The following is a 15,867-nucleotide window of genomic DNA, read 5'->3' on the forward strand; positions in this document are numbered from 1 at the left end:
CCCCATACTTTTTTATGACATCCTGCATTTTTACACAATCCAATATGCCGTCTCTATTTAGAACAAAAAGTAAGCAAAAATGCCCACAGTAATCAAGTTAGATAAGAGATCATTATTACATATGTTTAAGTGATTAATAAGAATGAACTAGATCAAAGGTAATCCAATAATACATATTGTGTTGTACCTTTAACCAAGAGCCTAACAAATGAACAACTCTTTAAAAAATACAAAGACCTTTGATTGTCTTTATTAATACCTCAAATTTCAAATTTCAGCCAGACCTACCAGCATCCCGAGCAGCCTGCACACCGAGCCCCACCAGTCTAGTCAATAACTCAACTCTCTACCAACACAATTTCCTTCCCAGTTCACAGCTTAAACAAAATGCATTCCCAAGAGAACGGTTTGTAAACAAAAAACCCACAAACACCTCAAATAAAAGAAACGCCCCTTTTTCAGGACCCTGTCTTTCAAAGATAATTAGTAAAAATCTAAATAACTTCACAGATCTTCATTGTAAAGGGTTTAAACACTGTTTCCCATGCTTGTTCAATGATACATAAACAATTATGAACATGTTGTTAGTGTCTTAACAACCATTCAGCAGGTGCATGTTCATAATTGTTTATGGTTCATTGAACAAGCATGGGAAACAGTGTTTAAACCCTTTACAATGAAGATCTGTGAAGTTATTTAGATATTTACTAATTATCTTTGAAAGACAGGGTCCTGAAGAAGGAATGTTTCTTTGTGTCATTGGGAAAAGCCTCTCTCAACCCTTGATACAGTTTTGAAATCAACTTTGGAGGTTTGTTAGACTGCCTTAAAATAGCACCTGGCTTGTCCAGTGTTTGCTGCACAGAGAGAATAAAGTGTTGTATCCGAGCGGTAGTTTTTCTGTTCCACAGACTGGTCTTCCCTGACTGTCTGACCCTGCTGAGACCCCTGTCACCATCTGATCCTCCTAAAACGAGGCATGACAAAGAATGACATTTATATTATTCAAGAATAGAATCAATGGTTCAATAATTTTAATGACCATTCTTCCCAGATCAAAGACTGTAGCTTTAAATTGCTGTCCTGTAACTACAGTAGGTTTACCCATCAATTCAAGATGGAACATTGTATCATTCACTGATATTGTTAATATACTGCAAAATTCACCTGAGCTCTATAGATAGACTGGTCTTCCCTGACCGTCTGACCCTGCTGGGACCCCTGCCACCATCTGATTCTGCTAAGACATGATGGGCAGTGTTGTGTACTGACTGTGCACTAGAGGGCTGACTGTGCTCTAGAGGGCTGACTGTGCACTAGAGGGCTGACTGTGCACTAGAGGGCTGACTGTGCACTAGAGGGCTGACTGTGCACCCTACAGAGATCATTGCGGCGTGGTCGTCATTTTGTATGCTGCCGGCAGTCAGACAGACGACTTCGGGATGAAAATATTTTTGTTGTCCCACAGATAATTTGGAAATGGTCCTCTTTCTGCTTTGTATGCGTTAGCCTACCTATTTTATTGAAAACACATATTTTTCACATTATTCACTACTTCAATAGTAGCCCACATCTCCTAGTTGGGAGTTAGAGTTCAAGTACACCTAGTAGGACTATGTGTGGTCTCATTGAAATAGAGGAGGCTGCAAACCTGGGTGGAGAATCACATGGCAGTTAACTTAAATAGGAAATTAACTTAAATATGATTTGACTGTAGTTTACTCCAGTGTCTGTAAATAAATAGGCTATTGATAATGGAAAAAAGTGGAGGGCGCTCAATCAACATGATTCATAGTGTAATCAAAATGTTTAATCAGCAATGAAAAGGAAAAGGCACAACGCCCACATAGGTTAGGCTACTATGGTGAGCGAGCGTTGCATCCTTTCATTTTCAAAAAGTATTGATTACTATTTTTTTTGTCTATACCTAAAACAAGGTATGCTATATTCTATAGGCCTATGCAAAATATAGCAAGTGTCGCTGTCATCATTTTTACTGCTTCAAGTTCAGTAGCCATACCTGCTAACATACCTGCTAACAAATTGATACAACAGTGGCTAGGATGGGGAGAAGTCTATAATAAAGTGTTGCTCTGTATTCTTAACAGCACTATCAACAAGGCAGGTCCTACAGGCCCTAGTTTTGTTGCACATGGACTACTGTTCAGTCGTGTGGTCAGGTCCCACAAATAGAGACTCAGGAAAATTGCAATTGGCTCAAAACAGGGCAACACGACTGGCCCTTGGATGTACAAAGAGAGCTAACATTGATAATATGCATGTAATTTTTTGCTGGACGCCAGGAAGAGTAGCTGCTGCTTTGGAAGCAGCTAACGGGATCCATAATAATAGAGTAGGCAATGGCCTATGCATGGGCAGAGATGTACGGGGCAGTTCTCCTTTCAAGGAAATCTACTTCCTAAATAGGTTACTACATTGCCTAGAAATAGGCCTAAATATTGACACCCATATTTCTCAGTCTGAAAATCTTCCCACTCCTAAAAGGTAGGCTATAAAAATAGTTCACGAGAAAGTGCAAGTCTCTCCTACTGTGCTCTCTTCAATCTACATCTAGCATATTGGCTGACACAGCCCACTAATACAGATAGCCTACTGTAACATAAAGGCCATATGAGAATCCCTTGTAATTTAAACTATTTCTTAAGTTATTTTTGCGCATTTGATATTGCCTATAAGGGCAAAATTACTGGAACCATAGTGGTCAAGTAAGCTGCGCTTCACATACGCCTAAAATAACATTGCGGGATGGCTCAGTTCTTGCAGTAGCGGGTGAGAGTCTGACAGAAAGCCAGCAGGTGTGCGGATGGGGCAAGGGAGTGGGATTCTTCATCCCGCGCAGACCTTTACTGTGCACCATGACAGTGAACCGTGTAATGTTAGAGCTGTTTATTACTGTGTCAGTTTGAAAAGTAGGGAATTAGCTAGGGAAACAGAAAGATCAATAAAGTTTGGAGAATCTATTAGGCAATGACTTAACCATTTACAGGATGCAAATAGCTAAATCCAACCACATCCGCATCAGAAGTTGCTTAGTGCCAGTAAAATACACTACATGACCAAGAGTGGCTGCTGCCAACACACTGACTCAACTCCAGCCACTTTAATGATGGGAATTGATGTAAAATATATCACTAGCCACTTTAAACAATGCTACTTAATATAATGTTTACATACCCTGCATTATTCATCTCATATGTATACGTATATACTGTACTCTATATCATCTACTGCATCTTTATGTAATACATGTATCACTAGCCACTTTAAACTATGCCACTTTGTTTACATACCTTACATTACTCATCTCATATGTATATACTGTACTCGATACCATCTACTGTATCTTGCCTATGCCGCTCTGTACCATCACTCATTCATATATCTTTATGTACATATTCTTTATCCCTTTACACTTGTGTGTATAAGGTAGTAGTTTTGGAATTGTTAGTTAAATTACTCGTTGGTTATTACTGCATTGTCGGAACTAGAAGCACAAGCATTTCGCTACACTCGCATTAACATCTGCTAACCATGTGTATGTGACAAATACATTTGATTTGATTTGATTTAGTTGCATTGCCATACGGACTAATAAAAACTCACATTGCACTGAAAAAATGTCAGAATATTGATCTTCAATCATTTGGCTGATTGTTTCATCATTTGATTCAGGTCTAGTGTGATTGAGGCAAAAGGAATAGCTAACAACAGACAACCTTTGGCCAGCTCTCTCTCTCTAATGGTACATCATTTACCAAAATAAAATAAAAAATATATTATAAAAAAAGAAAAAAAAGTGAAAGCTAGCCAAATTCATTTACTTTTGTTGAAACTTGACAAAACAAAGGCTACAAAACATTTCCATACAAATAACCTCTGTTAGACAGTAATAATAGCCACCTCGTATCCATATGAACAGATAGCTAGAGGCTAGAGCTGACCTGGCTGTGATAGCTACTAGCTAGCGTAGCTAATTCATTCAGTCTAGAGGGGATGAAACATTAGCTAACATTAAATGTCAGTTACAATACTAGTTCAGCACTGCAAATAAACACTAGTTTAGTTTTTTCTGTTAAGTTAAACAGTAGTTACCTTGTCAGATACATCAGTCAGCTAAAGAGTAGCCAGTTTCTGCTCTGCTTGCCTTTACAACTTGGTGAAAGAGCGCAACACATACACACTGAACTACTGTATGCTCATGTCTCCCATCCAGCCAGCCTTCCAGAAGCTTTGCCTTCACATAGCCTGTCAGCCCGGTTCTAAATCCAGCTAGCAGAACACTCCAAACAGCCTACACGACTGCTCGGAGGCATTTGCATGGTCCTACACACACTGTTTCTGCTTTTTGTATCAAATTAAAATAATAAAACTGGGGGGGAGAAAAATTCAATTTAAGAATGTGTCTGGGGGGGACATGACCCCCATACCCAGTGAAAGTGTATTTTTAATTTCCTCTGTTTCTGTAACAGTGCCTTACATAATCTACCATGCAAATGGTCTATGTCTGAGTCTGAGCTCAAGGACATGGTCAAACTTAAAATAAATCAAACCCTAACATTCAGGTGCTGTGCATGAGAAACACAATAATACTTTTAAAATCACTGCATTTACATTTGATACATTTTTTAGATAAAACTCATGCATTTATCATAAGCCTGCCAATTTGGTTGTCCTTTATGCCATCATAAGCGTCTTAAGATTTCATGCCTTTAATTTATCATTGTAAATGGTGTTTACATAACATTAATATAGATGGGATTTTAATGCAAGCATAGCAAAACAGTGACGTGGTACATTCTGCACACTGGAATTAAGCTTTAATACTTTTGACATGTCACCAGGAGAATATATTAGGCAATGACTTAACCATTTACAGGATGCAAATAGCTAAATCCAACCACATCCGCATCAGAAGTTGTTTAGTGCCAGTAAATACACTACATGACCAAAAGTATGTGGACACATGGAAGGCTGTCCAATAGATGTTGGAACATTTCTGCAGGGACTTGCTTCCATTCAGCCACAAGAGCATCAGTGGGTTTGGGCACTGATGTTGGGCAATTAGGCCTGGCTCACAGTCGGCGTTCCAATTCATCCCAAAGGTGTCAATGGGGTTGAGGTCAGGGCTCTGTGCAGGCCAGTCAAGTTCTTCCACACCAATCTTGACAAAGCGTTTCTGTATGGACCTCGCTTTGTGCACGAGGGCATTGTCATAGTGAAACAGGAACAAGCCTTCCCCACATTGTTGGTAGCACAGAATCGTCTAGAATGTAATTGAATGCTTTTGCGTAAAGATTTCCCTTCACTGGAGCTAAGGGGCCTAGCCCAAACCATGAAAAACAGCCACAGACTATTATTTCTCTCCACCAAACTTTACAGTTGGCACTATGCATTGGGGCAGGTAGCGTTCTCCTGGCATCAGCCAAACCCATATTCGTCCATCGGACTGCCAGATGGTGAAGCGTGATTCATCACTCCAGAGAATGCGTTTCCACTGCTGCAGAGTCCAATGGCGGTGAGCTTTACACCACTCCAGCTGACGCTTGGCATTGCACATGGTGACATTAAGCTTGTGTGTGGCTGTTTGGCTATGGAAACCCATTTCATGAAGCTCCAGATGAACAGTTCTTCTGCTGACGTTGCTTCCAGAGGCTGTTTGGAACTCTGTAGTGAGGGTTGCAACTGAGGACAGACCATTTTTACGTGCTTCAGCGCTCAACTGTCCCGTTCTGTGAGCTTGTGTGGCCTACCACTTTGCGGCTGAGCTTTTGTTGCTCCTAGACGTTTCCACTTCACAATAACAGCACATACAGTTGACCGGGGCAGCTCTAGCAGAGCAAATGTAATGAACTGATTTGTTGGAAATGTGGCATCCTATGACGGTGCCACGTTGAAAGTCATTGAGCTTTTCTGTAAGGCCATTCTACTGCCAGTGTTTGTCTATGGAGATTGCATGCATGGGTGCGTGCTCAATTTTACACACCATTCAGCAATGGCTGAAATAGCTGAATCCACTCATTTGAAGGGGTGTACACATACTTTTGTATATATAGTGCATATTTCTGATCGTCATCAAACTAACTAAATACACAAGTTACTAGACACAAAAATTGAATAATTTTCCTAATTCAGAAGCCAAGCTATCAACATATTGCTTGTTTTCTTTCAGACCTTCATGCAGTGCCTTGCATGATAGAAGCTAGGGGTTGTTTCCAGCTCATGACTATAGTCTCTCTTTAGTAGCTTATTTTCCATAGAAAAACAACCACATTCTTTACAATGTGTGTCACTATGTCTGCCTCTCCTCTGGCAGATGCGCTGGGTGAAGCAATAACATTCTGATGGGGACTTTATGAGGGAAACATGAGGCTGCATTTACAAGCCTGTGGTCTCTGATGAGCTGTGTCTGTCACAGAGTCACCTTGTGTTTAGATGGACGAGGCGATGGTGCAAAACCAAACAAGTCTCTATGAAGGGGGGGCTGGTCCAACTTGAGGCCAATTTGAGGTATCAACCCCCCCATTTTAAAAAATATTTTCAAATGACAAACTCTTTGCACTGTAGAAAAATGCATACTCTGCCCCATAATAGAGTTAACTGAAAATAATGTTTAGGACCACAAATAACAATAACCGTAATCGTTCATAAATGTGGACATCGACTTTGTCACTTCAGCATGCTTTTTATGGCACTGTCGATGTCACGTAGCGCTACTGGCCAGAAGGTTGGGTTCGCAGACTACCATGGACAGTTCACTCTCCCTGCCTGTTTTACTACATTATGGTCAGAGCCGGCTGCACACAATGATCAGCTATGTGTAAATCAGATGTAAATCAGATTTTAAATATGTGTTTATATTTACCATTATATTAAATATATCCAACGTATTTTCCACCAACAGGTTTCTGTGCCAATGCACCACACAACCAATATGCAAGGCATACCGAGTTCGGGCGCTTTAATATCATGGTTTGCGTTTTCAACACTACAATCAAATAGACTATGTCAATCTCGACAAACAGAAAATACATCCCTCCCTGTAGGTTTACACAGTTTCAAAGGCTTGTCTTGACAATCTCCGAATGTCATTAAACTGTTTGCAACAGATGTCTCTTTCCTTTCATCAAATGTTCAGATGTTCAGACAGTTCAGATGCTGGAATTATATTTTGGACGAATGTGCGCAGGTAGTCTACAGGATACTTTTGAAGTAGCCTAATCAGATGAAAACACTTTGACTGGTTGTGTTTATGCCACATATAAAAGGTAGTGCATTAAAAAAGTTAAATGACAAATATTTGGGCGATATTGAAGCGTTCTAGGTGTGCGAGCCGCGAGGAATAGCCGCTACGATTGTAGAGGAGGCAGCGCGGTAAACTTTCCTGAATAATTGGACCTGCCGGGAGCATTTGTGGCTTGTATGACGACCTGGGAGAATGATGATCTGCAACAGACAGCGCATCTCCGTATCAGAAGTAGAAATACAGCCAGACTCGCCTGCTATTGAGCCTTTATAGACCTTAGAAACTGTCGAGAGTAGACCCACATCTGATCCAAATGGAATGAAACATTCAAATCACAGGGCTCTTCAAATGACATTTTCACTGCAGCCTATGAATGGTGGATAGAGGGCAGGATAGGCAGTTAGACTGGTAGACTATATTGACTTGTTGTATAGTAATAGTTAGCCAGCAGAATGTATAGTGCATAAGGGAAGTACCAAACACCTTGATCTAGGGAAGGCACATGCAAGCAGATGAGGAAATGTGGCTAGGATGGAAGAAATTATATAGTAAAACCTGCAAAAGGGTGAATGTAAACCAGGGAAAAACACTGGTTTGGCAAAAATAATACGTTTTTTGACAATCCTCAGCTAAATTGTAGATTTAAAAAGTTGACAATAAAAGACCCATTGCAGTAACACTTTGAAAACTACATGGCAATATTTGTCAATTTATCCATAATGTATAGTAGTAGTTCAATCTTTGCCATCTGGGTATAGCTGGACACTTGTTTGTGAAAATGTATGGTGTTCAACCTTGGCCCCCTTCTCTGTTCCATTTTCTGGTCTACATTTATGTCCTGTGTCACCGAATGCAATTTGTCAAACCAATGTTTATGGTCTTACCTTATTTCATAGTCTTCAAAGTAGGAAAATGGAGTTTGATTGGAACATGCTTTATAAACAGTTTTCCTAGAAATAAACAAGAAAATTCAAGAATATTTAATTGAAGCTGTGAGGCTTAGGACCTACCATATACAGTGTTGGTTTGATAGTGAGGCATTTGCCCACCTCTCTTTGATTTCCCAGCCAACACTGAGACCCTGGGCTGGAATTCCTCCCTAACACCCATTAACGGGCTTTAATCATTTAAACACTGTTGGGAATTAATCGGCTTAATCCTCTTTGCAGAGGAAGTATTAAACCACTTAATTTGATCTGTTCTCGCCAGCTTTTGTCAAGAAAGGAGGGATTTAAGCCGCTTTCCTCAAGGATCATTCTGGGTATTATTTCCTCTGATTGAGCACTTTGACAAAGCACACCAATACCACCTCTGACCACTGAACCCACCTCAGGAATGGATAAAACAATCTACAGTATTGAAAAGCTTCTGTCAGGACCTGTTTAAATGGCCAGAATCAAGGTTGGGTAATATTAGCAGAAGTCTAATAGCGTATTAGTGGTATAATAAATCTGTTACTGCATCTTCTATTCTAGAAACACCCTCAACTCATCTTCACTATATCAACTTCCTACCTTGGTACAAGTATCTCTGATCTATTTATCTCCTGGTGATCACTGTGAACATTAGACACTGTCGGACAATATGATCCATTGAAGTAAAGAGGTGTCAGCCCTAAGAGAAGGTTGTGATCAGACTCAGGCCTCAGCCAGCCACTGCTGCAAGATTACGGACATTTGGCAAATGAGAAGACGTTTTGGCAGGAACAAAGTTCATCTCTCCTTCCAGAACCGGAGTCACAAAACACAGCCACGCCCCCTAAAAAACACTTTCTGGTGAAGACTATGTCATGGTCAAGCGTATCCTCAGATGCTGCATCTGTCTATTGATTGAGGTACAATGAGAGGACCAGGAAGTGAATTCGTTTTCTGTCTAGGCATAAGCAGTGGAGGTAGAGTGAGCAGATGGTGATTGGAGGAGGTGATAAGTCAATAAGGATCATGGGTTGTCCAATAAATAACCTATCCAGCTGTTTTATGGCCAAAGTGGCACTTTTCTCTTAACTAAGCAGGAAATCTTGTTTGGGCATTGGAGCTGACAAACAAACAAAAAACCCAAACCATTTGGAAGGATTTCTGAATGAAGGATAAACATTTAGTAACTTATGGTTGTGATAGTAAAGCCAACCTGCATGTAATGAATGAAGCTGCTATATGGAGCATTTAGATGGATGGATTTATGGGCCTTATAAACATGGCAGGGAAATGAGTGTGTCTCTCCAGCTGTCATAATGAGAATGTATGAGTCAGAGAATGCCCAAGTTTATGAGAAGCAATTTAATTTAGCATCTGAAAGTTGTACTGACTCTTCAAGGTCTTCTCCGAAAATTAAATCAAAGCATTTATGGTTGCGCTGGATGGGGGCCCATGCAGGCACTTGAGAAGTATGTGAGTTAGAAAATGTGTGGGGAGCAGAGAAGGAGCGGCAGAGGCCTTCTGCAATATAATTATCTCTCGCACAAATGTATTAAGTGGTCCTGCAAGGAGAAAGCACTCAGAATTGAGGGGAAAGGTTGAGGTTTGTTATCCTGGATTTCAGAGAGGAGGACTGCTCACTAGCTCCTCTCATACAGTACCTGAGGCACATCCATATGGAGAGATGAGTCCAGACTAAGAGATAACCCCCTGCCTGAAACGAATCAGTCCATCAAGGACAATCTTGGGTTGAGTCACTGACATGATCTTCCTGTATGTATTTGAGTCCCCTGGATCTCGTGCGGTGGGGAGATCTTTGTGGGGTATACTCGGCCTTGTCTCTGGGTGGTAAGTTAGTGGTTGGTCTTAAATGCTCTTAAATGCAAGTAAAACTAAATGCGTGCTCTTCAACCGATCGCTGCCCACACCTGCCCGCCCGTCCAGCATCACTACTCTGGACAGTTCTGACTTAGAATATGTGGACAACTACAAATACCTAGGTGTCTGGTTAGACTGTAAACTCTCCTTCCAGACTCACATTAAGCATCTCCTATCCAAAATTAAATCTAGAATCAGCTTCCTATTTCTCAATAAAGCATCCTTCACTCATGCTGCCAAAAATACCCTCGTAAAACTGACTATCCTACCGATCCTTGACTTCGGCGATGTCATTTACAAATAGCCTCCAACACTCTACTCAGCAAATTGGATGCAGTCTACCACAGTGCCATCCGTTTTGTCACCAAAGCCCCATACAGTATACTACCCACCACTGCGACCTGTATGTTTCATATTCGTCGCCAAATCCTCTGGCTCCAGGTCATCTATAAGTCTTTGCTAGGTAAAGCCCCGCCTTATCTCAGCTCACTGGTCACCATAGCAGCACCCACCCATAGCACACGCTCCAGAAGGTGTATCTCACTGGTCACCCCCAAAGCCAATTCCTCATTTGGCCGTCTTTCCTTCCAGTTCTCTGTTGCCAATGACTGGAATGAATTGCAAAATTCCCTGAAGCTGTCGACCCATAACTCCCTCACTAACTTTAAGCACCAGCTGTCAGAGCAGCTCACAGATCACTGCACCTGTACATAGCCCACCTGTAAATAGCACATCCAACTACCTCATCCCCATACTGTTATTGTTTATTTTTTGCTCCTTTGCACCCCAGTATCTCTATTTGCACATTCATCTTCTGCACATCTATCACTCCGGTGATTAATTGCTAAATTGTAATTATTTCGCCACTATGGCCTATTTATTGCCTACCTCCCTTGTCTTACCTCATTTGCACACACTGGTATATAGACTTTTTCTCTATTGTGTTATTGACTGTATGTTTGTTTATTCCATGTGTAACTCTGTGTTGTTGTTTGTGTTGCACTGCTTTGCTTTATATTGGCCAGGTCGCAGTTGTAAATGAGAACTTGTTCTCAACTAGCCTACCTGGTTAAATAAAGGTGAAATTATTATATATTTTTTTAAATATCCCTTTAGTGGTGTGGGGGCTATGCTTTAGCAAAGTGGGTGGGGTTATAGCCTTAGTCCCCAGTATCTATTCTGTGCTGGGGGTCTATGGTCAGTCTGTCCTATCTGGGGTAATTCTCCTGTCTTATCTGGTGTCCTGTGTGATTTTAGGTATGCTTCCTATAATTCTCCCATCTCTCTCCTCTCTCTCTATCTCCCCTCCCAGAGGACCTGAGCCCAAGGAACATGCCTCAGGACTACCTGGCCTGACAACTCCTGGCTGTCCCGATCCCCAGTCCACCTGGTCGTGCTGCTGATCCAGTTTCTGGTGTTCTGCCTGCCACTATGGAACCCTGACCTGTTCACCGGATGTGCTACCTTGTCCCGGACCTGCTGTTTCAACTCTCTCTCTCTCGACCTCTGAATGCTCGGCTATGAAAAGACAACTGACAACCACTGTGATTATTATTTGACCCTGCTGGTCATCTATGAACATTTGCTCTTTGGGGTTTTAGGCTGGGTATCTGTATAAGGACTTTGATATAACTGCTGATGTAAAAAGGGCTTTATAAAATACATTTCAATGATTGCTTGATCTTAATATAGGTTCATATGCAGTTTGTAGAGTTATTAGTCCAGTGAATGTAATCAAATATCTGGCTGTGGTGCAGTAGGAGTCCTGCCCTGGAGAATGGGATGACCACCGATTCATTAAATTCTCTGTAGTGAGAGTTGATTGTTTCATTAAAGGTGCGCCAGTGAGAATTTATTTGGACAGCAGAGCTTTTCGGCATGAATAATGTGGTGTCCCCTGGATCATCAGTATGATAAATTCCTCTAAATACAGTAGCTAATGTCGTGTCAGCGACGCACTCAAAACACTATAACATTTTATCACATCTGATAAAATACCTAGGCCTACAGCCAAAAGTAGAATGTTATGGGTGATGTGTGAATATTTTAATGAAAGCAATTGAAGCCAGGTGTTTGACAGGGCTGTGCCCTCTTTCAGTCCAGATGTAACATGTGGGTGACCCAGGCCAAATCCTGATGCAGTGTCTCCACAGTGTGTATTCTCCTGACTAGGTCTAGTGCGTCAGACCGACAGACGGGGCCACCCCTGTCCCCCCGCTTCCACCTGGGCCTTGGTTTTATTCACAGCCCGAACTAATCAGCCTCAATAAAAACGGAAATTAAAGGTGCTCAGCCTTGTCAGAGCTGCTCTTCCTGATGTGTCATGGGGGCAGGCTGCATATATAAAAGATTGTAGACAATAATAGAACGTATTGTCATGTGTAATACTGTGTAAGATAGCTCTCAGAATACTCTGAACAAAATTATAAACGCTAAATGCAACAATTTCAAAGATTTCAGTGAGTTACGTTCCACATAAGGAAATCAGTCAATTGTAATTCATTGATTAGGCTCTAATCTATGACTGGGAATAAAGATATGCATCTGTTGGTCACAGACACCTTAAAGAAAAGGTAGGGGCGTGGATCAGAAAACTGGTATCTGGTGTGACTACCATTTGCCTCACGCAGTGGGACACGTCTCCTTGAATAGAATTGATCAGGATGTTGATTGTGGCCTGTGGACTATTCCCTCACTCCTCTTCAATGGCTGTGCGAAGTTGCTTGATATTGGCGGGAACTGGAACACGCTGTCGTACAGTCGATCCAGAGCATCCCAAACATGCTCAATGGATGACAGGTCTGGTGAGTATGCAGGCCATGAAAAAACGGGGACATTTTCAGCTTCCAGGAATTGTGTACAGATCGTTGATGAAACATGAGGTGATGGTGGTGGATGAATGGCACGATAAAAGGCCATCACATAATCTCTGTGCATTCAAATTGCCATCGATAAAATGCAATTGTGTTTGTTTTCCGTAGCTTATTCCTGCCGATACCATAACCCCACCGCCACCATGGGGCACTCTGTTCACAACGTTGACATCAGCAAATCGCTCACCCACATGACGTCTGGGGTTGTGAGGCCGGTTGGATGTACTGCCAAGTTCTCTAAAACGATGTTCAATTCTCTGGCAATTCTCTGGTGGACATTCCTGCAGTCAGCATGCCAGTTGCATGCTCCATCAAAACTTGATACAACTGTGGCATTGTGTTGTGTGACAAAACTGCACATTTTAAAATGCCTTTTATTGTCCCCAGAACAAGGTGCACCTGTGCAATGATCATGCTGTTTTATCCTCTTCTTGACATGCCACACCTGTCAGATGGATGGATTATCTTGGCAAAGGAGAAATACTCACTAACAGGGATGTAAACAAATTAGTGCTCAAAATTTGGGAGAAATAATTGTTTTGTGCAGATGGAACATTTCTGGGATCTTTTATTTGAACTCATGAAACATGGGACCAACACTTTACATGTTGCGATTATATTTTTGTTCAGTATATATTTTCCACACACTGGACAATGGACTAAACATATTACAGTGGAAATGATTTTGGCATGAAAAGATTATGTTTGAAAGAGGGTCACAGTCAGCTTGTATAGGATTTGTTTAAGATTAGGGAAATCTGAATTTAGTGTAAAGTTATTTATAGAGGTCCTATGTGTTTTGGCTATCCTTAAAGGAGATTGGAGCACAAGAGCCCAGGTACATTGAGAAGGATGGCATGTCATGGGAAACTATTACTAGAGGTGGTGGAATAGCTGGCATGGGTCATAAATAAGTGAGCGTTTGGGGGGCTGCTCTGGGTCAGGCACACTGAGACACTCCCTGCAGGGGTGACTCATCACCCTGTCTATTTGAATCATGTCAGCTGCCTGGGTCTTTGTGTTCCCATGGATGCTCACCACCTCTCTCTCTCTGACTGTGGGGGTCTGCATCGTCCCCTGTCCACCTTAGTGTTGGGTCTAGAGAATATTTTTCAGACACCCTCTCACCCACCCACTCAGTCCTCTCCTGGGAACTGAGTCCAAGACACATAATGTCTGTCAACTTTACGCGTGATGAAACGATCTATACGGTCAAGCAACCTGTCGGTTCCAAGTGGAAGAACACCTTTCTCCATGCACTGTAATTTACCAATTGATATGAGTTAGGTCAATGAGTTAGCCATTTGGATAAGTGGATTGCTTTATGTCTATTTTAAGTTTTAATCGCTGGAGACAAACGTGAAACCAGTCATATTGCAGCAAACTGGAAGCATATTAAAATATCACCTTTTCCACAGTGAAGTTTATGAAATGGTGGCCTTATAATTTGTGAGGAAATTTGGAGCCATACAGAAATGACAATATAGCACCAAACCTACCAAGTTGATTTATGATTTCTAGAATCATACATTTTCTGTATTTAAAAAAAAACAATTTGTATCGTGTTAAGTATTAGACACTATCGGTAGCCACCACCGTCAGTTATAATCACATACATTAATAACTGTCACTGACTTGTGTTAGTTTCCTTACATTTTGCATCATTCAGATGCATCGTTAGTTTACCACACGCTTGTTTGGTTGTTCCTGAGGATCGCTAGCATTATTGGATCATATTAGGCTAACGTATAACAAGTTATGCAATAATTAGGGACATGTAGCCTATTTGAATCATGATGGAACGCAGACCACACGTAGCAGTTTAAACCTGGAGCCGGGCACACCGCTAACATCACAGTTCCATGATTAGTGAGAATTAGGGTAGATTTATAGGACTGTTGTTCCACCCCTATTGTACACTTTTGTTCTACCTTCCAATATTTCATGGATTAAACAGTTGAATATGGCAACTGTAAGGATGAATCAAACCACTGCATTTTTGAATCACCAATATATTTAATGCAGGCTATGGGCACTATGCCTATCCCTGAATCCCTTTACTCTTATAGGCAGCTTTGATTTGAAAGCAGTTTCAGAGACCTGAAGGATTTTCCATTTATGAAGCTTACGCAAAGTCAATGGAGGAGATGTAGAGAGTGCCATTACTTGACCAGCTGTTTTCGATCCAGACTGCCACTGTAGGTTGTGCTGTGACTAACAAATAGGGGAAGCGTCTCTCTCCATTCAAGGTTCACCATGGTGTTAGTACAGAGCAGCTACTTGTTACTCTATTTATAAATATTGCGCATTCTCCATGCCCCATGCTACAATCCATTATTCCCAGAAACATACAATGGGCAACAGAAGATTTGCCCAGTTTCCACGGTGATGCTCCATTCTTTCTATACTGTTCACATCTAAAAATCCATGCTCTCTGTCACATGACCTTCAACTGTGTCAATACTAGCTCAGTCTCCCACGCAACCACTCAACATGATCTCTGTTTATTTGCTCAGGCTTTAAAAAAAATCTATAAACTCACATGCCCACAAATTGACCCCCCAGAAAGAGATGTAAGCACTGGGGTCCCTGGTCAAAGAAGCTGGAGGCAGAGGAATACAATTCTTAACTGCTCATCCATTTCAACAGGCTGGTCAAAACTCTGTAAATTATAACTCGGCCCTTTCATGTTCACATGTTCATCTGTCTCCAGACAGCAAACACTGCAGTTTACTGACACAGTGAGAAGTACAATACCATTGTATACTTTATATCTCAGAATAGGATGACAGCCACACTACGGGTGATAAAATATAGGGCTACTGTAGTCTTATGGCAAAATACTTATAGCCACAGTATTGGATGGAGAATTTGTAATGGAGCTGAGGGCTTCACAGACTCTTTAAGACCAACATAATAGGGAAAAATATTCATGTAA

Source organism: Oncorhynchus tshawytscha, linkage group LG11 (genome assembly GCF_018296145.1).
Source record: "Oncorhynchus tshawytscha isolate Ot180627B linkage group LG11, Otsh_v2.0, whole genome shotgun sequence".
NCBI lineage: Eukaryota > Metazoa > Chordata > Actinopteri > Salmoniformes > Salmonidae > Oncorhynchus > Oncorhynchus tshawytscha.